General features: G+C 35.0%; 1 protein-coding gene and 1 long non-coding RNA gene across 2 annotated transcripts in view; one reads left to right on the forward strand and one right to left on the reverse strand.

Moving 5' to 3' along the window:
- LOC149802204 (prickle planar cell polarity protein 3-A-like) overlaps positions 1-27,968 on the reverse strand; it is a 222,613-nt gene that overhangs the window by 165,774 nt on the left and 28,871 nt on the right. The gene's annotated exons all lie outside the window — the stretch shown is intronic.
- On the forward strand, positions 301-11,610 carry LOC149802207 (uncharacterized). The gene is made up of 3 exons (XR_016420507.1): positions 301-800; positions 3,488-3,518; positions 11,328-11,610. It is a non-coding gene; the product is annotated as an uncharacterized LOC149802207 (long non-coding RNA).

Raw genomic sequence — 27,968 nt, forward strand, 5'->3', positions numbered from 1 at the left:
ATGCATTTAAATACAAGAACTCAAAATTGCCCAAAAACATTATATTATAAATGGTGCATCACATACTGTGGGTGCTCACTAGACTTCTGAGATTCCAGATAAGAACATATTTGGATCAACAAAGATATTAGTGATTAGCAGGGTGAACTAGGACGAAAGAAAACATGGCAGGATGCCACCAAAAAAGTACAAGACAAAAAACAGTGGAAGAAGTTGCTGCATCACCTTACAGGTCCCTGAGAGTGAAAAGAAGACTATTTTTTTTAAACTTTTGATGAATCCCTATAGGGCTGGGCTAGGGATGGAGATGTTATTACAAATACACTTAAGATAACTGCCAAATTATGAGACAAACATGTCTAAGAACAGATGTTTGTCAATTGACACAAGTATTAAGATGTTATATGGGAGGGTTTTAATGAAACACACTGGTCATAACCCTCAGGCATAGTTTGAATCTATTGAGATACCCAACCTATAATGATATATATAAGAACTACAGCAGATGATCACTGCAGCAAAAGGAACAGGTTTTAGATTAAGTCTGCAAGAACTACAAGGTGTCCCAGGTGTCCAAGAGATCCAAAGTACTCATCGTTATTGTCATCTCACCTGTATCAATGTAGGTGCAAGTCTACAGATCTGCCAATGTGGGTATGTGTGAAAGCTTCACTGGGTCAGTGGTTTCCATGGTTCTTCATTCTTCTTCTACCAGTCTCCCTGCCTGCCATGCACATCCTATCATGTGCTGAAAAATGGTGTTCAACACACAACAACAACTACTATAAAGAATGTTCTAGGTGAGTACTCAGCACATCACCTGTTGAATTGTAGTATCCTCCTTTTAAATCAAAAGTCTAGCCTTTGTCTCATAATATAATGTGGGAACCAATCTAGTAACTTCCTTAAAAAGTATGGGGTGGGTTTATTACCAGATAAAAATATCCACAGTGAACATTAGTAAAAACTGGGGTGGGCTTATCACTGGATAAATATGGCATACTTCAAATGTCTAATGATAACATCAAATACTGCATCTAGTACCAAGTTGCAGGACAGGAAAATGTGTGGAGATGAATTACATGTCACTACTGAGTGTTGACAAGATGAACAGCTATGTTGATTGGTCCTCTGTGATAACTTTTATCACATTATCAGCAAGCACTGCATAAGCTACTCAGTGGGACACCCTCAATACAGCAAAATGAAAGCCTTTGAAAGTAGTGTCAAACCTCTCCTAATAACCACCCTTTTATGTCAGCTACCTCTATTCAAGACCCCACAACGTAGACAATATTAACCTGCAAACATTCATGTAACTTGATATGGGTCACCTGATTTGATAATGTTTTATGAAGTCAAAATATTTATCTCAGTAGAATCAAGTTATATCTGCTTCTTTTAGAAAATAAAAACAAAACAAAAACAAAAAAGCAATTTAACAGTTATAACTGTTTCATATTTTAAACATTGTACCATGAGGGTCTAAAACCGTGTGCTATTGTTTTGTAAACATATGTTAATGAGGGCAGTCGCGTGTACAAGTTCTAAAAATGAGAAAACAGAGACATAAAAAATTGATAGTAGTTCTGTATAAGCACATTTAATTGATTTATGTCATATGAAAATAACAAAAATTCATTTTTTTAAGGATAACTTTTAACTTTTATTAGTTCTAATTTGGAAATGTATGTTAGCCAATGATCCATGGGCACACAGCCCAAATGAAGAGTATAACGTAAAACGATTTATGTGTGTATTGACAATTCACTGATAATTAGTATCTGTGACACTATCCTATTTTCATTGGAAGAAGCTAAACTGTGACATACTGGTGTTGTAATTGCTATTGATCTGAAAACTACCCTATGTATGAAAGACCCATTAAACTAATACCCTGCAGAAAATCATGTCAGGAACCTTCCACATTTTGGTTTTGTTGAGAATTTATATTTTCTGTCCTGGAAACATGACAAGTGATGTTATTAATGGGTTCTAGTGCATGGATATGCTGCAGGAAAATCTTCTTATTACTACTTTTGCATACACACACACACACACACACACACACACACACATTCATGCTTTCCAAACCATTTTTTTCATTAATGTGTTAATATTGTCAAGCATGTGGATGGATGAATGAACCACTATGGTAACTGCAGGAGTTTTCAAGTGGGTCGGTGGGGGCGGGGGGGGGGGGGGCTGGGGTGTGGCAAAGTGAGAAGAAAGCAGGTTCGACATAACACATTTGTGGTTATTACTAAAGTTGCAGTTGTTGTTGAGAGAGTTGTTTTTGTGGCCAGTGATGTGTATCACCTGTATGTATGGAACATTATTTTCTATCAGTTTCTCACACTTGAGTTTTGATATGTTTATAAACCAACATGAGCAAGTTTGCTTTCCAAACCATTTTTTTCCATTAAGGTGCTAAGCTTTGTTTCCCCAACTGGTTGCCCATAAAAATCCACTACTCATCTGGTGCATGGGAAAGGCAGCCTGTATCATCAGTCACAAAATCATTTGTTCTTATAACATTTACACCTATCTGGAAGTATAGGGTTAATACATCCTTGGATTTTCATTTCTTGTGTTTCTTATGTCCTCCTCTGTATTAGTCTTTGCCTATCTCTCGTTAAACTCTAAATATTCTAAATTAAGTTCACTATCTTGCTTTAAAGAGATATCTACCCACTTGATGTATTTATGCTCTTCACCTCCTACCTGTACCCAAAGTGTAACACTCATTCATGATCAGATACCAGATAGATAGGCAGTGTGTGTGTCAGTCAGTCTCTCAAAATGTTTTGTATGATGTGTTAACCAAGTTGGAGAGACTTTTAACTGCTTTAAGAGTGCAGTTCTTCTGCTATATTTCTGTTGTTTTGCTGCTGCTGTTATTTTAATTTATTTTTAAACAACTCTGTCAGGCACAGTAGAAGACAACAAGGGTTTCTTCCCCTGAAAAAGTAGTTCTACAGAAAGAGGACACCATGACTGAAACAACCAGATTGAGATTTTAAAAAGAGTAAGTTTACCAAAATCAGCAGATTTCTCTGTTGCATCAAAGAGAAGCCTGGAACTGTTGACAAATTATGTGCCAGTGGTCAAGGGCTAAAATGTTCAAAATGGGATGCATATTACACAAAATATTTGGCACAGTTTTGAAAAACTTAACTAAGTCTAGAACAATGGTACATGAATTAGCCATACCATGATGAGCTAGTGAAAAAAGGTCTATTCTACCTGTGGAAACACTGAAAAACATTGAGTATTGTGCTCAGTGAAGAATAGAATGATATGCAGTAGAGGAGACTTGTCCGGTCTTGTGATTTTTTTTAAAACTCACCAGTCCTGGGCCTGCGTCTGAAAAATATTTTCTTTGAGCCCTAACTGCATAATAATCCACATTTTAACTTTATGCTACAATTTACTTGCCAAGAAATTGGAACCTTTACTTAATCACAAAATTGTTATCTTGTTCCAGACTGCCAGAGAGCTTTAACTACTCTACTTTGGTGAGTAAAACTTTCATAATCTTAAACAAAATTATCTTAATTGTTTTTCATTGAGGTTAATTATTTTTAAAATGCACATTTTCCAAGTTAATGATTGTCATTTTCCTGTATGCTTGTAAAACAATGGAAGAATTACTAAGAATAGAAACTAGGTAAGTAACCGATTTCTTTTCTGCACTGAATACCTCTAGACAGCACTGGTATTTTCTAAAATCTTTAACAACTAATTACATCTAAGCTTTTCAAAAAATAGTGAGACTTTGTAATTCTGTCCCATTGTCAGCTCACCCATGCATGCCGTAGTGTTAGCAAATAAATGTGCATATAATACAGTATTTTTTCTTTGATAAGTCCAGGGGTCCAGAATAAATAAGTTTGTCAGAAAGTAGGGATTTGCTTATTAACAGCATACCTGCCAAGTTATGGCATGTCTTTTAACAAACACAATTTTGAACTACCAAATCCCCAATGTGTTGTCTTTGAAGAAGCATGAATTCCTAATATTGCACCCAGTGGTTGGGAGTGGGAGGTAGGTGTGAATGTTCTCAAACAATGGAGTAGGTGGTCAGGGGAGTGGGAGGGAGGTGTGGATGTTCTCAAACTGTATATGTATGTATTGGGTTTAATGGTACATCAGCACAATCTGGTTATAGTCTGCTGATTCAAAGTTAAGTTCTAAAATATGCAAAGTTAAAAAACTGCAAACTTTAGGAAGATAAACCCTTCCAAATAAGTAGCACTAAAAGATAAAATGTTTTCAAAACATTCTCTAGTTGTCTCATTCAAAGGATTATTCTGATTAGAAAGTTTTTATAGCATATTATTGTCTCCAGCAAGGTCTAAACAAGCAATTAACAGGTTATATTGCAAAGTTTAAATACAGATTGCACCATTGCTGCCAGTGAAGTGACATCCTATGAACAAACAAGGCGATTGCACTGCAGAGGAAGTATCTGGCAGATTAAGGTTTAAAGCAGTTTAGTATACTGTTCCTGAAAATGACAATCACAGAAAAAAATCCAGAAATATTACATTAACAAAACTGGACTGTTGGTTTGTATCTGACAATTAAATTAAAATAAAAAGTAGAAAGCCCAGTGAAGCTGATATAGTAAGACTACAAGCAATAAAATACCAAAATAGCTTCTTTGCCATGGCAGTCATGTTGCTGTTTATAGCTTTGTTTATATCATCACTATCATGATACATAAAAAAGAAACATGTTCTGAAACACAAATGCCTATCCAATGTGTGTCAAACCTTAACAAAGGTATTAGAGATCAACACACAGAAAATGATAATACAATATACCCCTCCACATTCATGACTGGGCTTAAAATGATCATACAATATACCCCTCCACATTCATGAATGGCTTCAAATGATAATACAATATACCCCTCCACATTCATGACTGGGCTTAAAATGATCATACAATATACCCCTCCACATTCATGAACGGCTTAAAATGATAATACAATATACCCCTCCACATTCATGAATGGCTTAAAATGATACATAATCAAGATCTAAATAATATCCAGTAATCTTCAATGTTAAATTCTCTTAACAAAATATAATGAAATAAGTTACTGTCTGGAGCATAATACTGCATAAGATGTGATTACATTACATACAACAAGAGAATCAAAGACCATTAAATGCATAAACCAAAGCAAACAAAAACAAGATCATCCAATACTGCCTTCTTATGGACCAATTACTTTACTCTGCATGTCCATAAAAGGACTGTACAAACTGACATTATCTTCTACTTGTCTTACATTTATCAAAAATAATGTGGGGTCAAATATCAGTACAAGGACAAGCACATGTAGCATCAATCAGAAAACCAGATGTCTTCTGATAGATTTATTTCAGGTATGATAATGCAGATTTAACTCAGATAATCCCCTTCTTAGCCAACTAAGCTATCGGTATTTCATCTGTATGTGTCACCCTAAAGATGTTATCAAGTTCACTTAACTACTGTCTATTTGCACGAACAAAGCCCAGAGGATAAAACAACATTTAATAGATTTGTCTCCCCTCTGTCCAAACTAGAGCAAAACTTTGTTCTATATAAGGACATGTTTGTAAACTCTTAACCCAACTGTTTATCTGTGTTTGCAACCATACAAGTTAACAGATACCATATATATACTTGCTTATAAGACAAGTCAAACTTCCAACTACACAGACCCAGATCTGCTGTCACATAATTTGTGCTGGCAGATCGGATTCTGTGCAGTTTTTTTAGAAGCAACAAACAACACAGACTCAAATCTGTAGGTACGTTATTCTACATAAGATCAGGATCTTTCTTGTTTACAATTTGAATCAACTTCCAGGCAAGTATATATGATATTTAAAATAAATGACCCAACTTACAGGCAAGTATTCAAAATATCTGACCCAACTTTACTACTTACAAATCTCGGATTCAGCCAATGTGGGTATGTGAGAAAGCTTGCCAGTAGCTTCTCGTGGGTCGGTGGTTCTTTCCTGGGTTTTCCTGGGTTCTTCCTCCACCATTAATACTGGCCGCCATGTATAGCTTATCGTGTGCTGAAAAATGGCGTTAAACCCTAAAACAATAAAATAAAAAAAACTACTTACAGTGAACACATTCTTGTTAAGTGTAATGATTTCCCTGTGAGATACAAGTTTTGTTATGTGAACTCCATGAAGAAACTTTATCGTGACTACAGCCAGAGAAAACTTGAGACATTTAAAGCAGTTGACCCAAAAAATTTAAGGTTTCCATCTTTTTTACCTTTATTTTTTATTTTACATTCTTTTCACAAAATGTGTACAACCATTGTCTTTTATTTTACATTCACTTCACAAAATTTGTACTACCTTTATCTTTAATTTTACATTCACTTCACAAAATCTGTACTACCTTTATCTTTAATTTTACATTCACTTCACAAAATTTGTACTACCCTTATCTTTAATTTTACATTCACTTCACAAAATCTGTACTACCTTTATCTTTAATTTTACATTCACTTCACAAAATCTGTACTACCTTTATCTTTAACTTTACATTCACTTCACAAAATTTGTACTACCTTTATCTTTAATTTTACATTCACTTCACAAAATTTGTACTACCTTTATCTTTAATTTTACATTCACTTCACAAAATTTGTACTACCTTTATCTTTAATTTTACATTCACTTCACAAAATTTGTACTACCTTTATCTTTAATTTTACATTCACTTCACAAAATTTGTACTACCTTTATCTTTAATTTTACATTCACTTCACAAAATTTGTACTACCTTTATCTTTAATTTTGCATTCACTTCACAAAATTTGTACTACCTTTATCTTTAATTTTACATTCACTTCACAAAATCTGTACGATCTTTATCGCAGTACTTCTAGTTTACCACATATACTCACACATACTCCAACTGTAATAACAGACCCTGATCTGCCACATGTGCTGACAAATCAAGGTCTAAGCTGTTTGTTCTTATGATTCCTCCTAACTCCACAGAACCAGATCTGCCTGCACATTATGCAACAGTATATCTGAATCTGTGAAGCTTGGATTCAACTTATAAGCAAATATATATAGTACTTTCTTTTGGAAAGGTTTACCTTCCTACATTTTTCTGAGCAATTCTTCATTTTAAATTTTGTTAACTTTACTTTTGATTGTCAGTATAAAACCACGATTATGATGATATGCCACTTAAACACTAATACCCACATAGTTCTCTACTTTATGAGTACAAACCTTTAGTTTCAAAAATTAATCCCAGTCACATTCTTCTGTTTTAGGAAACTTTATTATTCTGTCATGAAACTTGACTGTATCGGTTTAAGTGACCAAAAGAACGTTAGCTCAAATTTTCCTAAATCTGTTTATGATTTTACTGATTATAAGGAAACACAATAACTAAATAACACGAAACTTAAGGACAATGTTACACGTTAAACAACTGGGTATTCAGTGAAGGAGTAAACATTTAGAAAATCAACTCTCAACCAGTCTGAATTTTCTGCTTTGATTGCGTGCAAAATCAATGCTAAACCTTCTGATGAAGTACACCTGCACAATAAAAACTGATTCAAGTTATTCAATCTATCAATCCTGGATGGGGGCAAAATTTATAAACATTAGTAACATTTTGGTCTCATTATCTCATGGTAAGTATGTTACAATACCAAAATCCAATGCAGGTCCATATGGAATGAAACTATAATTTACTACCTACAATCAAATTTTACACATTTTCCACATAAGAAATCAACTGGATGGAAGTCTTTTATATAATTTCTATATTGCAATGCAATCCATATATCATACTATTCCCTTTTATTTAATAGATCTCCCATTGCATAATGTAATTGCAGATTTGGGTCTTTGCAGTTTGTTAGAAAGAACAATGTAAAATTTGTATGAAGTCAAATTTAAGCTCAGTAACAAAATGCAAGCATCAAATAACCTACTTGTTTCTGACAGAAATTTTAATTTAATTATTTTATCATAATTTAAAACTAATTACCTGTACAAAAAAAACTGAGCTGGCTGTTTACATGTTTTTGAATGTGGTCTGAACAAATCACTGCTATTATTATCTAAATTGGTCTGAAAAGTTATACTGTACAGGTACAACAGTTTCTTATGAACCTCCCAGGTTGTTCCCTACCTGAGACTGGTTCCTACACCTGTACTTAGATGGAGAAAGTTTATTACAATGTTAGGACATGTTAGCCATGTAAATTACAGGTTAGTTTTGGTGTAGATGGTGTGAAGCAGTACACACCTGAGCTTGTAAATTACTTGATTTTCAAGCCATATGACTGTGTCATCGAACAAGGTATAGGTATTATAAATGATGTGTAATAAATAGCATGTAACCGTCAAAGAAACAAATAGGTCTGGTGTTTGATGCAGCACAGCATTTTGTGCCAGACACCTGGAGTAGATAGTGCCTTGCCCAAGGACACAACATGGTAGCTGACCCAGGCTGATCTGACAGTAGGATTGGAACCTACACCCTTTAGGTCACTAGTCCAGCATGCTGACCACTGCAACACCATGGCTTCTGCCTCTTACTATTTTCCTGAGATACATCAGGTCTTTTATATATCCCTATGCCCACTGGGACTCACTGGCATAACAAAAATGCAAAATGGAAGAGAAAAACAATATGATACATTTGAGTTAATTGTACAGTACTCTCTCATTAATACATCTGAGTTCACTGTACAGTACTCTTGTGAATATATTTGAGTTAATTGTATAATACTCCCTGAATAATACATCTGAGTTCATTGTACAGTACTCTCGTTAATAATCTGAGTAAATTGTACAGTACTCATGCATTATTATACAAGTTAACTGCACAGTACTCTCATTAATACATCTGCGTTAACTGTACAGTACTCACTGCATTTTAGTTAACTGTACAGTACTCCCCTCATTAATACATCTGAGTTAATTGTGCAGTACTACCTAAGTATAACGCTGTCAATGGGTACCATAGAGCATACAACCTTATATTGTGTGAGTGCTGTATTTGCTCATCTTTCCTCTAATTCTGGAAATTACGATCTGTTCTTACACTGATTCATGATTTTCCCCACTAAACTGTTCTCAGCTTGGACATTTATGTCAATGTAAGTAAAATAGGCTAAGAAGTCAAACAATGAACTCTAACTCCAGCTGAAGGGGACCAAAATGTTAAAAGCTAATTTATCTTAAACTTGGGAAGAGCCATATGTCTTGATAGATACAATGCATATACCATGCCACACGAGTAATGTCAACAATCACTGATAGAGCAAATATTGGCTCAAAAAGTCACCTCTATTGATTATATTGGGTTTTGTGTACACTCAAAGGGCCAATCTATTGGCTGTTGAAAGAATAATTTATCTTGTTTATCTTCTACTTACCTAATTAAACAAGTGTCAAAATTCACACCCTGATACACCTGAAATACATTTATAAAGTGGCCAGTCTAACACAGTTGTATTTTTCTTTCTTTCTTTGTATTTCTGTTCCTTTCTTAAGTACATTTTACATTTCTATTCTTTCAGTTTTTCATTTCTTTGTTGCCTCTTTTTATACTTGGCTTTATCTCTTACAGATTTAGATACTGCCTACCCCACTTAGAAAAGGTCCCTAACAAAGTCCCAAATTTAAATACAACCACACAGAGAAATATCAGGTCTGAAAAATTGCTGTCCAATTACCAAATACCAGTAAATTTACCACCATACTAGTATCTTTATAACTTGGTACTTGTACTAGCCAGTAGTATTTTAGTACCATGATCCATATGTTCAGTAATGATCTGTAATGGCAACTGATTGGTTAGGTAGGATTCTTTATATGACACAGCAACACAAGAAAGTTTTAGTGCCAAGGCAATTGGAGTGAAGTGCCTCACCCAATGACACACCAAGGTAATGAATCCAGAATGATCCAATAGTAAGACTCAAATCCACTTACATAAAATAACATGTACAATATTCAACCACAAGGTTTAGATATTAAAAAATACATGCCACAGCCAACATGGATCTAAACAGCACATACCAGCATGCAAATCCTTCTATAAATGCACATTCCGAATCTGTATCTATTGCTGTAACATGTCCTTGTTTAGACGATTTACTCTTGATTCAGTGGCAGTTTATAATCTTCAAAGTGTACTTTAAAATTTAAAAAAAGCCAGAAAAATCTTTGTGAAGGGTCGCTTCATCCTTTCTTCATTCATCTCCCCCCATGTCAGTGTAAACTTCAAAGGGACAGCATTCCAACTCAGTGAAATTGACCAGGGTATATTAACATGGTCTTTTGACAGTAAACATTTGAGCTACCAACCCTAACTGCTTGGCAGGAACCTACGTCCACTTATAATTTTATCAAAGGGAAATTGTCATGCACTGTCGTTCACAGATTCCGAGCAGTCTAAACCTGATGAAAGGAATTATTTCTTTGAGAAAAATTAGGGACCGCTGCCTACAACTGGGCAGAATAAATTAGGGAGTACACTTTAGAGCAATCAGACTTTAAAGTGACGACCTTAGTCAAAATTCTTTAGTCTGAAAATTTCACATAAGAGGAAACTTACTCTCGACTCTGTGAAACAAGAAAAGGACCAGGTGGTCGTCTTGTAAAAAGAACAACATGTTTAGTGCTAGGATGTGCAAGTTCTGAAAGAGAATAGCAATAAGGTACATAATTTTAGCTTCACGTAATATTCTATTATTTGACTGCTTGTTTATGCAAATGTGTTTGCTAGGACTAGGTTTCCATATTATGTATCATTTATTCAATTCATGGAAATGTGTTGATGCTAGAGCTGTTATGCAATTTACCTTTTAATTATACAGTTAATAGTTAATTGGTAGAATTGACTGCATGCGATCCAAATGTTCATGTGTAGGACTTCATAGGGTTATATGAAATAACTTCCTTTGTTTGTTAGGACGATATAGATATCATGGGTTAACGATACTTACCTAATTATATCTGATTTTGTAATGCCTGGATAATCTTGTAGGTTAACGATTGCTGTGAGTTACATTTTGTGAATTTCATGCAATAGTAATTGAACATGTAGTAGCATATGTAAAATAATACGATAATATTCGATAGATGTTCACGTGGTAATTTAAGACTTGCCGCTGGAAGCGAGGTCAATTTCCTACCACACTAAGTCAGAATTTATGCGGTTTGTGGATAGCAACATGCTCTAAATAACGTAAGTGAATTGTATGTACCTCTAGAGAGTGGGGTATACAGAATTATGGGGTAATTTTGTCCTTTAAGGAACAGCATTCTGAGAGAAAGATGAGACAGTCTGAAGACAGAAGTCGGGGGAAAGAAAAAAGGACAAGGTCAGAATAAAAGAACCAGGAAGTCCATGAAGGGGAAAAATGATAGAGCTTAGGAAGGATGAAATAGGAGACGTTATATACGATCAAAGGGAAGGAAGGTGATGCAATCAATCGTGGACATTGCGCTCATTTCAACTCTCGTTATGATGATGAAATAATTCCAAATTAGACACACCTGTTAAATTCTATTGATATAATCTAACTTGAATTGGAATTGCCATTGTTAATTTGTTCTAATTAAATGTTATTTTCTTGTCAAAGGGGGCTTGTATTGCTTTTTTTCTCCCCAGTATTCTCGCTCAGTTCTCTGTTGAAATTCCATTCTTCTTTCACTCCCGCCAGGCTATAATATCAAGGGAGGTCATCCTCTAGATAATGCCAGCCAAATCCAGTTAACCACCCCTCTTACTAAGAGGGTGACGTTACAATGCTATCTGTCAAATTTGATTACATTTTTGTCAGCAGTTTATGAGAAGAATATTAAAGGTTTTCCTAATTTTTGCAACAGTAGCCATATCTAATGAATGTATCAGAATCATTAAACAAATCTGATAGGCCTGACTATTCAAATGTTTTTCTTTCAGATTTGGTCAAATTGGTTTCTTTTCAGAAGTTGCCAATATGTTTTTCTTATTTTTAGTAACAGCTACCATATTATGAGGATGCGGGAGGTCGTGGGTTCGATCCACGGCCGAGTCATACCAAAGACTTACAAAAATGGTACTAACAGCTGCCTCACTTAGCACTCAGCAATAAGAGGTTAGTGTTAGGACTGGTCAGCCTCAGGTGTCAGGATAATGTGACTGGGTGGGACATCATGCTACATGTCTGTAAAATAATGCCCCAGTGCTATGCATCACTATAAACTGCCACACTGTAGACATCATAGCGATATGACTGAAAAATTGTTAAAGCTACGTTAAGAATCAAAATTACACACACCATATTATGGATTGGCATCCAGCAAACAAATCTGAAAGGCCTTAATGCCAGAATGTTCACAATAAAACCAGGTGCAAATTGGTCAAGCAGTCTTGTGGAAGCTGTAAATAACTATGAATGGATGGCACAAACATGTATTTTCATGGCCTGAATTTTATAGATTTGCTGTGATTTTTTAATATCTTTAGCTTCCCTCCACTGTGAAGTCTCACATCAGTGATCTTTCCAGTTTTTAATTAACATTAAAATTATATAGTTTAAAAATACAAAATTGAAGTCCATTGTACTGGAAATTTTCATTTGAGTCCTGGGCATGAAACAATCCATAAAACATCTGGAATATTCAAGTGCTGTCACAGGTTGTTCAATTTCTTTGCAAGACAGTTTATCAATGACTATGCAAAAATAATGGGGATCTAACATATCTGCCTCCCACAATCTTGGCTATAACCCAAAAGCAATGAATTTGCTGCAAGACAGCTAATTGATATAGGTCTTATGAGGTTAATTGGATTTAAATGGAGGCAAGGATAATTTTACAATCTAACCTCCTCTGCTATTAAACTATTATGGCTATTCTGCTTAATAATTGTTCCTTTCACTGCCATAATACTTTGTGTTCACTGACGTGAGTGAGCAAACAGTGGCACCTGGATTTAACATCTCTAAGAAATAAATTTAAAAAAACCACATCATTAAAGAACATGACCAGGTAGATAAATTGTTCAGTGTATTCAACAGCAAATTTAGCATGGTAAAATGTGACCCAATACCAGGGGGATCACTTGTCATTTAGCATCAGGTTCTTAATACACAGATCAATCATTCATTCTAGGCTATACCCTTGAGTCTGTCTGGTAGGGTTTAATACCAGTTTTCAACACGATACTTGTTGAAAGACCCCAGGAAGACCCACCAACCCACAGGAAGCTACTGGCCAGCTTTTCTTAAATAACCATAATGGTCAAGGTGAGACTTGAACTCATGCGGACAGAGGTGAAAAGTGTGATAGATCTGTAAAGGCAAGGGCCTTAAACCACTTCGCCACCAAGGGTTCCTGTACCCTTGGGCCAATGACCCTTACTGCACGTCTTTGGTGCAATAAAGTTCCCTGTGTAACATTCATAGGGTGCCTAAAATCCACAAGAAACTAAAGATAAAATGTTATCATGGTTGATTTCAGACTGAACCAAGAGCATGCCAATCTTGAAGAATAGTGTGATTACTACCAAAAAGGTATAAAGCAGTCAATTTTATCGGCCTACAGAAATGTCTTACTGATTTTGATTAGATCAGGGGTCTCAAACACGCACCACATGGGCCGCATGTGGCCCAGCAAGCCATATCCTGCTAATCAGTGCCTACTTACAACAACTCTTTTTCATGCTTTTGGACACAAATTAAATACATTAAAAAACTATGACTATAAATGATCTAAAAGACAGCATCATGTCAAAATGTATTCATTATACTTACATCTATCTCTAATAGATTTTAGAAAATTAAATAGAGCTCATATAATTACATTTTTAGATTGACCAAAAGAGTGGCACATGTGTCTTGTAACTTGGTGGCACATGTGTCTTGTAACTTAGCAATCAGAAAGTTTCAGACAGTCCAAGACAATTTCACGACCCTGAAACTTCCAACAGACCAAGACAAATTCATGACCTTGAAAACTTCAGATAGAACAAGACAAGTTCATAACCCCAAAACATCAGACAGACCAAGACAAGTTCATGGCCTTGAAATCATGATTTAAGTCTGAGTAAACCTAAATAATTGAAGTAAATCATCCAAAAGTGAAAACATATGCAACAAAGTTTGGGAATCATGTGTATATCGAGACTGAGAATTTTACCAAATAACCACAGCAGTCTACAAGTTACATACATTACCATCTTATAAAGTATCAATCAGTATTGATACCAAGGGTATATGGGGCCCTAGACAATCCTGTATTGTTACAAATGGTCTATATGAGGACCTAGACAATCCTGTATTATTACCAACGGTCTATATGGGGATTTAGACAATGCTATGGTAGCATGTCTGCTTTGCACCTTCATAATCCAATTAAATTCACAGAATGCAGCATGTTTTGGGGTTGAAGGTTAGTGGTTTTCTCCAGGTCTTCCAGTTTGCTCCATATTTAAGACTATCTCATGAAAACATCAAACAGAGATCACACTGATGTAAAAAAAATATTAGAATCCTAGACAAAATAATGAGCCTGGATGGAGTCCATGCAATGTTAAGATACTGCAAGTGGGATGAAACAATTTTGCCAGTTGTGTTAAAATTAGCCATTGTTATGTTCATCGCAATTCCCTAAAACCATCAGAAAACACTGCAAAGAAATTTTATTTATTTTATTCATTTATTTGTTGTGTGTACAAAAAAGGTAATTCTGATGCTGATATGTTCAGCTCACAGTGTTACAAATGAATCATGTATTTACTAAGATCGTATCCCATGTATTAGACTAGTTCCTTATCATTATGTAGCCAAATAAAGTATTTTGGAATGAATACTGAGGTTAGACAGTTATAAATACGCACATGCATCAGGAATGAAAGGAAAAAAACTCTCCAGCATACACTTAATACATGTACAGTACTGTGCTTTACATAAACTTCTGGAGCTCTCAACATTCAACCAAACATGAAAACTTTAGAATTTCATTATTACTGCTAAGCAAGGCAAGTTTTAAATAGGTTTAAGTGAAATCCTATCAAATCTGTAATACTTTGTTATTACTAACATTCACTGTATAGTGATTCAAATTTGAAGCTTTGGGAAACAAAATCTTAAGTGCATGCATTCCAGTATATATTTAAACAATGGCTAGCATGACCTTAGTCCAATAAATCAACCCAACAAATCTGTGTTGATACTGATGGACAATGTTGTGGGTCTGATATCACCTGTTCATTAATATGTGCAATTCTGCTGCATGGAAATCATTCTGGAACAAACCCACATACACTTTAGACACATACCGGTAAATGGTAACAGCCATATCAAGCGTGAAAATTCAAAATGGCACAGGACAGATGGTAACTGTGTTATTCCAGATGGGTTTACAAGTCACCAAACATAATTTACTCAGGAAATATAATCTCCATGTCACCAAAAGAACCCTTCAGCCCGACAATAGCTGCACACCCACCAGAAATACCAGTAAGTGTATAACATGTACACCGATGTGTGCAGCCAAGTATGAATGCAGATGACTGCAGCTTTTAATGAATAGGTGATATCAGCCCCTCACCCGAAAATCAGTATCATCACGGGTGAAGGGCCGATTTATCGACCAAGCATGACCTTTGATCAAAGATTTTGAAACAGCATGAAATAAATCATTAGAAATTGTTGTGCACTCATTGTAAAAGGAAAATTTTAAATTCTACATGTAATTAAAGAGAGTATTTCCATGATAGTTCTTTTTTTATCCATCATTAAACTGCTCCACTTACAGCTGAATCACAGTGGATGCATGCAAAATTGAAGCAAGCACACCCTTAACGTTTAAACCACATGACATAATCAAACAAGCTGATTCTTTCAACAATATTAAGTACACGATAAAAATAAATGATCTAAATACAAAAAAAGATCAACATGAAGCTCTCTATACAAATGGCTTTATGGCTTCTTTGATAGATTTGCAGTTGTTGCAATATCTTTGCATTTGCATTAATTAATGTAAAGAAACAGTTTAAATATTCCTTCTCTTAGTACTATATGTACTTGATTATAACACACATCCAACTGCAAACTGCACAGACCCAGATCTGCAGTCACATAACACACCAGCAGATCTCGGTCTCTGCAGTTTGTTAGGCGTAATCAGTACAACAAACAGCACAGACCCTGATATGTAGGCACATTATGCTAAGGCAGTTCAAGATCTTTGTTGTTTTACTTGACTTATAAGTGAGTATACATGGCAATATTTAATAATGTTCTGGGATGATAAAACTGATAATATAGAATGATTTTGCTCTCAGGTGAGATTGAGTTTCCTTCCATACTCTCACTTATTATGTATACAGGTATTCTTCATTTACAAAGAAATATACAACTTGCATTCTACGCCACAATAAGTAATTGTTAAGCTAAACATATAAATCAAATACTTTTTTTTTTATGATTAAACTTCACAGGACTAAGTTCCAACATCTTGGCAATGAACAGAGTAATTTAAGTGTACACTCACATGCATCAAGGCAGGTAACTCTGAACAGTGGAGTTTTCTTTATGGTATTTTAGCCAATATTTTACAGTAAATTAGGCACAAACCAAACATATTTTATTAGCCTTTTAAACCTAACAAATCAGTTGATCACAAGATACAGTGTTTCAACATTATATGAACCATAAGGAATTAAAGTTGACACCATAGCATTATGCAAGTCTTTCAACATAATACAAACTAAAAGATCTTACATAATTACACAGCCTCTGCTTTACAAATGGTATATTATGTTACTCACTTCAATAAAAACCAATGATATTAATCTGAAGACTGAGGATAAAATAAAATTGAAGTGACCTGCCTGATATAAAATGACAACAGAGCATGCAGGTAATTTTTTACAATCAAATATAGGAAAATAAATGGGTGCATGGAAGTGTAATACCCCCAAAGTTGACAGTCAAATGAAATTCTAACACTTTATTGACCCTGAAATAAAATTTACATCTTCCATTCAGAGACAGCAAAACTTATATTGTCTCCAAGCATGACATTTTTGAAATTTTCTCAAGTCTCAGATTTGTTTAATCTTTAAATCTCAATTTTAAAAGTATATGAATATGCTTTAACTTTCTCTGTCTTTTATGGAGTTGGAATATAAATATACATTGTCAAGTAATCTGATTTTGTACATCTCAAGAACACAAACGCATGAATTCAAGAGCTTTTTCACATTCCAATTTCTTCCTGAGCACAAAGGAATTTCCAAATGTGTAAATAAATCTTTTTTATTATTTAACAATCATGGTAACTTTTTCTTATTTTACAATTTTTCAAATCACATGAGAGAAAACAAGACAATCAAAATTACACAAATTATCAGATACTAAAAACACCTGCCTTAGCAGACACATTTACATTGTGGACATTATTCATAAAGGACAACAATGAAGAACCAAATATTTAATTTCATATGTATCTTATATTTTACCATTAAGCAGTGTCAAATCAGCCAACAACTACTAATTTCCCAAAAATGGCTATAAAAAATGCACAATAATTTATTTTTGCTACTGCTTTTTCCCTATTTTTAACCATTATACAAAGAAATATCTGCTATGATTGCCAATAAAATCTTGATTACTGACATGACTCTGGCTACTACCTTTTACAGAGGGACCTAGCATGTTTAATATCCACATGATAGGCAATAAATATTTGGTGTAGGAAGAACCCAGGAAAACTCAGGCAAAGACTGACCAATAGGTAGCTACTGGCAAGCTTATCCACATACTCATGTCGATCAAGCCTGAGACTAGAATCCACATGGACAGAAGTGAGATGACGGACAGAAGTGAGATGACGGTGATCTGTATAGGTAAGTGCCTTAGACCTGACTGTCAACCAGGGCCCAAATATCTCAAGGACACCTGTCCACAAGGGATAGTCTGTTACCCATAAAATGTCCATATAGACAGGGTTCATTATTTTATAAAACAGTATAGAATTTTTGGTTAGCAAAGTCTAAATAAACACCACCACTCATTACCATATATAAAAAAGTTTTTCATTTGAATTTTTTTTATGGGGCCCCGACAGGCCGAGTGGTCTAAAGGGCTCTCCGTTACGGATCACTGCCATCTCACCTCTGTCTGCATAGGTTCAAGTCTCGGATTCGGCTAGTGTGGGTATGTGAGAAAGCTTGCCAGTAGCTTCTCGAGGGTTGGTAGTTCTTTCCGATGTTTTACCGGGTTCTTCCTCCACAATTAATACTGGCCGCCATGTATAGCCTATCATGTGCTGAAAAGTGGCGCTAAACCCTACAACAACAATTATTTTTATTAATTCTATGAAATATATTTAAGATGACAGTAAACCTATAAAAAATTACTGAAGATATAACAATCTATATTGTACATGTAGAGCAATCAAAATTACTTGAAAACTGTGTGAGTGTGTGTGTGTGTGTGACTTGGATTTTTAATGTAGCTTTAACAATGTTTCAGTCATATTGCTATGATGTCTGCAATGTGGCAGTTTATTGTGATGTCTAGCACTGGGGCATCATGCCGCAGACATGTAGCATGTTGTCCCACCTAGTCACATTATCCTGACACCTGAGGCTGACCAGTCCTAACGTTAACCTCTTAATGCTGAACGTCAAGTGATACTGCTGTTAGTACCATTTTTATACGTCTTTGGTATGACTTGGCCGGGGATCGAACCCATGAAAACTTGAAAACTACCTATGTGTCTGACTCTAATGGACCAATACTGCCACCAAGTAAGACAATCTTGATGAGCACTTCAGGTGTAACATATACCTCTACCATGGGTAGTGCCCTCTGCCTGGAGTAGTACATGTCTGTGTCTATCAACTATTATAAAATTAAGGCTCCAATGGACTTCAAACTAATTTATATGTCCTTAACTCAACCATTAAACAGACACCTGGTAATAGCAGTTGCCCCCCCACCACTTAGTGAAAACTGGGGAAGGGTGCTCTGTGCGTGCATACATGTGCAGAGGTGGGGGGGATCATAAGGTTCATCTTTTGCACATCAAATGTACTAAAGTACAAATTCATGAATCCTGTATGGGAAGGAACTCATTCAATGATCATTTTGGTCATTTATTCACCAATGAAAGATTACGAGATTTCAATCCCTTCTCTTCTAAACAAAATTGCAGTTCAAATGGCCTCATGTCTGGACACTCCCACCCCCAAATTGTATTACCATAATAGCAGTTACAAGGCCAATTCAAACATATCAGAATTTTCTCATGTGAGCTCATTAACTTAAAAAAAAAAAGCAAAGACAATAGCCAGCTTTTCCCTGCAACTGCAATGGCTATACCTAAAATAACCAGCAGGCAACAAACAACTGGTAAAACACACAGGCACCTCCTGCTACAATGAAGATAAGGCAGGTAGACCAATGTCTGTGCTTATTGGCTGCCAAACAGTTTTCCATATAAACCATCACAAAATGTCAACATCCTACAATATCACATCCTCACTACCAGTCACAAGTTGCCCAATCACCAGGACAAAGAAATCTGGTGCTCCTGAACTACTCAGCACCCAAACATAACCTCCTCTGTATTAGACAATGACAGGTTAAGCTGATGCTCACATGTATAAACATTTTGCTATAATTGCAAGAAAATGAACACAGTGGCATATAAACATGGGTAGCAAACTCAATTTGTCTACCTGATGTGACTTTGACTTATTATACTAACATGGTATTTGCCAAAAATATAATCAGATCATGCAAAAAACAAATGTTCAAGTAAAAGTTACTTTTTCCATCTCAAGTACATCCTGCTTAATTGTTCTAATAAAGTTTCTGTACAAAAAGTGTCCAGTCCAAAATATTCAAAAATGTGTCCAAAAAATGTATTGGTTGCATTGACTAGTTCTAATGGTTCTTTCAGCTAATCTGGCTATTTCATGTTGAGAGCTCAATACCCCTTTTCCAAGGACACGCTGACCTAAGGCAGTTTTGACAGGTGTCCAGCCAGTGAACATAAGATTAAAATCTAATACTCTACCCACTGCAGCTAACTGTAATACTTGTCATTAAAATAATAACTGTAATAAAGTGTAATTGCAATAAATAAATAAACTGTAATAAATAAAGCTAACTGTAATAAAGTGAAAAGAAATTCTGATTAACTTAAAACTCAGGTCCACTCAGGTCATCTACATATGCATTTGAAAAGATAACATTTTTTAACTCATCCATGTTGAATGGTATTTGTCCGATCTTGCCAAAAAGCACATCAGGACTGATGACTAGATGTACATAAAGGCAGTTGGACATGACCAACTCAAGACACACCTGCCGTAAGAAATTGGGGCATCAAAAATGTTGTTTTAAATAGATATATATGCAAATGGGTCAGGGGAGTGACTCACAAAGCTCAACCAGACATAAATCTTAAGGAAACACTTGAACGAGAGCTAATGGTAGATAAATGAATCTGTGCATTTACTAAATTGCTGCTTTAATATAATGACATGAAGAGGAACATTTATTTCTGTATTAAAACCAATCTAGTTTACCCAGCATTTTAAATGGCGACAATTTGCAGCAGATGTACAGTGTACCAACCTAACCTAGCTTGATTTATCACCATGAAACATCTTTTTTCAGCCTTTTCTTTTCATATAATTGTAGACCCATTTTCAGTTTTACTAAAGCATGAACCTAAATGAATAAAAAATGTTAGGAGCCCAAGCCTTTGCAATATGAATCCAATCTTGTTTACTGACAATAAGAATGAATGCACAGGTACAACATATAATTAGGTCTCAACAGGTAACAGCTGCTCTCATTGTAAATACCTCCATTGCTTTGATAGTTAAAACCTGATTTCGGAGCATTTGACACTGTGCTAGTAGTAATGATTTTTACTCAAAATCGAAAGAGGTTAATTGTTAAACACGAAGCATGTAGTGAAGCTGAATTACAATCAAGGTGATTTGTCTCCATGCTTTATTGTGCATGTTTCAGAGGACACAGATCCTAATCAACACAGTTGACACCATTCATAAACAAGAAATGGCCTTAATTATAATATCCCCTTCTTACACAACAGACACGGCTTTTAATGAATTTAAAGACACAGTTCTGAAATGAACTCCTATTGCCTGTACATCTATCTGGAAGGCCAGACCTTGATATCAAAACATATTCTCCAATCAGGTTGCCATTTAGAGGCATGCCTGAAAAAACGTGCTGCTGCTCACTAAATCCTCCTTATAATCAACACCTACCTCCAAGGTTAAATTTCTTGTCTGATAAAGCTACTTGCCAATTAAATTAACGATGAAACATGGAATGTTGTTTGAAAAAAGATAATAATAATAATAATAATAAAAAAGAAGAAGAAGAATCAGTAATCTGATTAGCTGACAAAAACAAACCTCATTGAGGCCCGTACTATTACATGCATGTACAAGTATTTACAGGTTTCAGTTTCTGTTTTATTTTACCTCTATCACACAAGTTCTTCCAACTTGCACAAATACAGTCATGGTGAAGGAAACCAGTGAACCTGGAGGAAACTACTGACTGTACATAGATGACCACCTCCATGCCGTTAAATACCAATCAAACAAATGTAATTGAAAGTTGTTTGTATGCTACATAATATGCATATTCATTCCATCTAAATAAATCAGATCTCCATTGTCCTATGTGAAGATCTGAGAGTTATTGCTTAGGGGGTCATGTTAAGGTGACCTATGCTATAACCATAATTGCTAATTTTATCAGCCAATCAGACAAAGTCTTATATCTTTGCCTTTTGAAAACTGAGAAGTGTGGCTGAAAGCATAACAATCTGATTGACTTTTAGATTTTTCAAAGCTGGATTTAATTGGCTAATTCAAAGGTCACCAGAAAATGACCCCTAAGCAGTTGCTGGTGATCCTTCAGCGTTTGCTTCTTTCCTTCTCTCTCTCCCTTCAGCCCCTTCAGTTCAACAACTACTCGGTTGCAATCAGCACTATCTTTCCTCTGTGCAGTCAGTATGGAGCTATCTTGTTTTTCCATCATATAAAATATAACACCCAATCTAAATACTGTCAGTTTTCTTTCTTCCCTGTGATCAATAAATAGTCCCCCTCTTTCTGTCAGGTATCATCTATGAAATTCAACTGAACCAGCGATGGTCATTTCCACTAATACACAAACAACCTATTATCATAAACTGATGTCTGGTTAGCAGTTACTGCATTCTTAACTGAAAACCATGACATAATTAACCCTCTCTGATACTATCATAGCCATAAATTTACCAGCTGACCTAACAGTCAACACACATTCTTAATGCTACATCATGGCTTCAGTTGGAAAGAATTCACTCCTTGTCCTAACAACATTAATTTGCTAATTAGGGATTCACTGATATATATTTTCAGACATAGGAAAATAAATCCTCAGCATAAATGATACAAATCATTTAAGACAGATAATCTACGTATGCACACAATTTACGTCAAAAGAAATGCTAGAAATCTTACTACATGATTTCTTTTACATACAAAGAACTAAATCCACACTAGTTCATATAACAAACTATTGCATGACATTCTTACAAATATGAATCATAAACATGAACTATTATTTCTCAACTCAAGGAGAAACTGAAGTATGAATTTAAAATGAATAAATTCAACAATAATTACAACTTACATCAATGAACGCATCACATGTAATAGAGACTAACATTGTGCTTTATCTGAGATTTTTACCTCCCTATGAAATTGAATCTCTCTCCTTCTGTGTCCCACACCTTCCAATATATGCCCTTAAAATGATTTATTTAACAAGAGCACTCTCTACTGATCTCAGAGCCCCTCAGGTATTCCCCATTGGCAGAAAAATGTGGAAAACTATTTTTAACCAATACTGCTATATAATGGCATGATTCTAGTCATGGGTCCATAATGATACTGTTTTATACCTAAAATTGCATTATAACAAGGTGTATTATAGTGAAGAAGAGCTATTGTACATTTCATTTTGTACACATCAAAAAATAAATTACAGAAAATAGATAAGTACAGTTACAAGACCACTATAGTTTGAGAACCTGCCACGAACTAGGCCCAACTAGCTTCATGCAAGTGGGTTATTCAAAAGGGGGGGGGGGGTAACAATAATTAAATGCAAATGTCCTGGCACATTTAAAAGTCATACCTACAAATAATATAAAAGTTTTATTAGAAACAAAAATAAACAGCCAAAATATTTTCTTTCATTAAAAATGGTCCCAGAAAGAAAAAAATCCTGCAAAGCAGTCAACACAGTATAGACAGCGTCCTAATGCAAGGAATGGATTGCCTGAATAAGTATTGAACAACAGTGGTGTAATATTTCAGATACTTTATACAAACTGAATAAAAGAACATGTCAGTAACCTCATCGTGGGAGATATATAAATACATACTTAGATCTCTCAGCAAAGTCTGAATTGTAAATAGATAGAAAAATCAATGAGCTGAAGTGAATAACAAATACTTCTGTCACAGCTACTATAAACAAACACATTCACTTATCAGACTTTAAGAACCCCAACCTGTGCATAACAAATACCAGTAGACATTTGGGACCTGCAAATCAGTCAGTCTCTAATATGTAGGTACATGTAATTTTCATGTTTCTCTAAACATGAGAATCTAGACCTAAGACCTCCTAAAGCATTATGTCTACACAAGGCAGTTTTAATTCCAGTCAAATTTAATTCAAGACATCCAAAAGCAAATATACATATGAATCTTTTAAAGCTGCTTTTTTACCATCTTAACAACGTAAAATTCACCCAGATGATCCAGCTGTTATATTTAATTTTTTCAGAGACCCTTGCGTTGTGGTCTAAAAATAGCGTTGTTTAAATGCAGTAACACGACAGATTTGATAATAAAATTCTCTTTCCCTAAACTGTTATCATGCACCTTGTTCATGATTATTTTCATTTTTACTTGTGTCTACCACACTTTAACAGCCAAACCTACAGTCCTGATGTATCACAACGGCACTATCCAAAACCAGGTTTAAGGTGGGAAACAAATCATCTTTAAGATATTTGGAAAGTGAAAGCAATTTTGCATTGCCACTATTCAAGTTAAATATGGGTCGAAGTGTAAGTTGTATGTGTCAAATGACTTTACTAACTTCTTGTTAAGTCCATGATGAACAATTTACTGAAAAATACCGTCTTTTTAAATGCTAAATAATCTATCCACCATTCTGGGTCTTTGATCACATTTCCTCCTTTTTCTTAGCTGGTGTACCTTTGGAACTGGCCAGGAGCCCACCACCAATGTGGTTCAGGTATGTGGATAAAAATACATTGACTGAACTACAGGAGTACCATGTTCAGGAGTTCTCTGATCATCTCAGCTCCAATATGACCCACATATTTCACTTCAGAATAAGAAAAAATGGCTAGCTACCATTCTTGGACACGTGTATACACGTAAATAATGATGGCTCAACCAAAGTCACTGTGTATAGAAAATCAACCCACAATGACCAATACCCTGATTTTTTTCCAATTACCATCTGGAACACAAGAGGTCAGTGGTGAGATCTTTTAATTTAATACTCCGAGCTATCTCCCTAGTCACTAATGATCAAATGGGGAAGCAAAGAATGTGTAATCTGCACCAAGGGTGGCTATCCAGAGTGGATTTTCAAACTTGTAGAAAAGCAGAAAAAAACATCTAACAAAACCAGGAGTGGCCCAAACAGAGCATCGGTATGCCATATATCAGTGGTACATTAGAAATCCTAGCTAGATTATTCAGACATTGGATCAACATATATCACAAACCATACAACTCTTTAAGACAATAACATACACATGTGAAGGACATAAAAGAATATTTTTATAAATGTGGTGTTGTTTATATTATCAATTGTAGTGATTATGAGAATGATGACATCAGGGAAACAGGTCAAGTGTTAGAAACAAGGATTAAGGAACACTTCAGGAGAAAGTCATCAGTCATACATGAAAATTGTAGCAATATGGGACATTCCATTGTTCCCAATATGATCAAGGTCATCACATCAAAGGACAAGACATGGAAAAGAAAGGTGACGGAGGCAATCCAAATATGACAGCAGAGGCCAACACTAAACAAGGATGTGGGTCTTGAATTACCAACCATCTACACCAGTCTACTTGTATCACTGACCATTATAAGTCACGTGATCAACATCAGTCACTGATGAAGGCAGTGTGATATTGCCAAAAACTTCAAATTCTTATTATATTTATGCTCTGAGTATGGGATTTTACTAATGGTTTAAAATATTTTCACTAATATTCAATGTACAATCCACAAGATGAGGCCATGCCTTTATCTCAAATTTTGATTTTTGGAGGAGGAAATGCAGCTTTAAACTCCTGATGATTGCAGCCTATTTATGTAAATGTCATAAAAAAAACAATTTTCTTCTAATTCACATATGGCAAACAATTCAAATTTGGTTTGATATCAAAAGCTGTTCCAAACAAACTGTAAATCTGTTAGAGTACATAATAACATTTGTTAACAGTCCATTTTATAAGTTATAAAAGAGTCTGAAACTACTTCAGGCATATATCTTGAAACAGAAGTGGCCTCTTCTCTTTTTTCCACTTTTCACAGCAGATGTACGTTTCCCACACTCATGTTATAAAACACACAATAACAAATTCATTCGGTGCATGATAAGTCAAAAGTGTGCAGTACAAAATCAGTTCAGCTGTTGGCTCAATTAAATTTTCAAAGCATTAAATTTTAGGTCAAACATTTCATGAACACTGATAAAGATCTCCAGGGGCCATAACTCTGATGCCTTGTGAAGAACAGATAGAACACTACACAAGCGACTAATGATACTGGTTATACACATGCTGGTTGTACACTGTGGGGGCTCTTTCTGAAAATCAACAAAAACTTTAATGTTGTTTGCAAAATTTAGTCAGTGGAGAGGGGCACATATTCAGCTTTTAATTCATAATCTGTTTAACATTTTCTGTCAGTATCTGCACCATATTTGTCAATAAAATATATTAAAAGTATTGTAAGAAAATATCATGCTTACTTTGTCTTTGTAATTATCATTATTAATCATCAACTGGTGATGAGTAACAATAATTAGCACGACTGTTACCATAGTTTTAACATGGTACCCAACAAATTCCAAAAACATAGACGTAGTGCCATTATTGTTCACACACTCACTGACCCTTGCTGTCTCTCGTCTTGTAGTCAGTGACATCACATGATCTATGTGTCATCTCATGTGATCCCTAAAGACACTACAGTGGCAATGAAATTATCATCAAAATTCAACTTGACATTTATAATTTGATTTTCCAATTCAAGCAATTAATAGATTTTGTACTTTAACCCTTGTCAGACTTGTGGAAACATGTCACCATGGTCAACCACAGGCATTTCAAAGGTGGTAGATCTCATACATAAAATTATTTACAATGCCACAACTCCCACCTTATATGACTGACAGTTCTATTATGTAAGAAACTTATTTCATAGTCCACTAAATTGCCTACATAATTTATTATGTTTTTATATTTCACAATTCTTCTTAATAACAATCACAAGAAATGTTAGAAAAATGATGTTAAGTTACACTGAAATTCCTATTATCTGAAGGAAAATTTGTACAAGTTCATTTCAGATCCTCTTCATGGTTCTTTTTAATTAATTGTGGCTTTATTTTTCACTGTTGCTCATTTTCTTTCAATTTTCATTGTTCAGGTATGTCATGAATACTCCATTTATGTACTCATAAAGCCATCCCCTACGCCTCATGTATGCATAAAGCCATCCCCTACCCCTCATGTATGCATAAGGCCATCCCTACCCACCTAACAATTACCTTTGTATCTTGGCAAAAATCAAGAGAACATTAGCCAGTTAAAAGACTAAAATGTAAGTGACAATCCATTTTCTAAAATAAAGTTATTTAATCTTTCATACTTATAAATACATGTAATGTTTCTCAAAAATTGTACAAATGGGTTCGAGGAACCTGCAATAAACAGCAGTTGCACTGCCAACCATGTCTGTGTGGGTTTGTGATCAATCATTGATGACTTTAAAAACAAGTTCTAACAGTAAAAAGGGGCCCATAAACTAGATCACAAATAGGCTTCCTTATCTACAGAAATCATAATTGACCATTTCACTAACATGCCCACAGCACTGCAAGAAAATGCAAAAGATTGTATGGCCAGATCATAAAGCATAGACTGATCAACATTACATGTACTAAATATAGAATGTAATTTTAAAATCATTAAAGGTCATACTAGCCTAATTTTATCTGAACCATGTAGAGCCTTGTACAGCCATTTATACATCAACTGACTGCTGAGAAAATTATCAGAAATAAAATGAATCTGAATCTGGCAGACCTCTAACTCAAAGCCTTCTTCCTGGCATTTAAAGGCTTTTCATCTATTTTTAGTAATGGCAGCCATACTGGATGGCTGATAACCAACATCTGTACAAGCCTGAAATACCTTAAGCCAGGAAATTTAATGTGAAATTTAGTCAACTTCTGTTTAAATTAAAATGTTGTTATATATTCATCAAGTTCAGCAGCAAAATCTGAAAGACCTCCATGCCAGAAAGATCTGTCAAACTTAGCCCAATTTTGTTCAGCAGTTTCTTTTGGAAAAAGTTGTTTAAATCTTTTACCAATTCGTAGCGTATTTGATGTTGAAAACTTTAAGATCTCCAAAGCAGGATGCTTTCTGTGTTACAACTCTATGGTAATTCAATAAATAACAGAAGAAAGCAAAACCAACATGTTTTATAAAACTTAATTTAATTATCAAAGGTATAAAATGACTGGGGCATCATGCCGCAGACATGTAGCATATGTCCCA

The sequence above is a fragment of the Sinohyriopsis cumingii genome, chromosome 4 (genome assembly GCF_028554795.1).
Source record: "Sinohyriopsis cumingii isolate HCF-2022 chromosome 4, ASM2855479v2, whole genome shotgun sequence".
In the NCBI taxonomy this organism is placed as follows: domain Eukaryota; kingdom Metazoa; phylum Mollusca; class Bivalvia; order Unionida; family Unionidae; genus Sinohyriopsis; species Sinohyriopsis cumingii.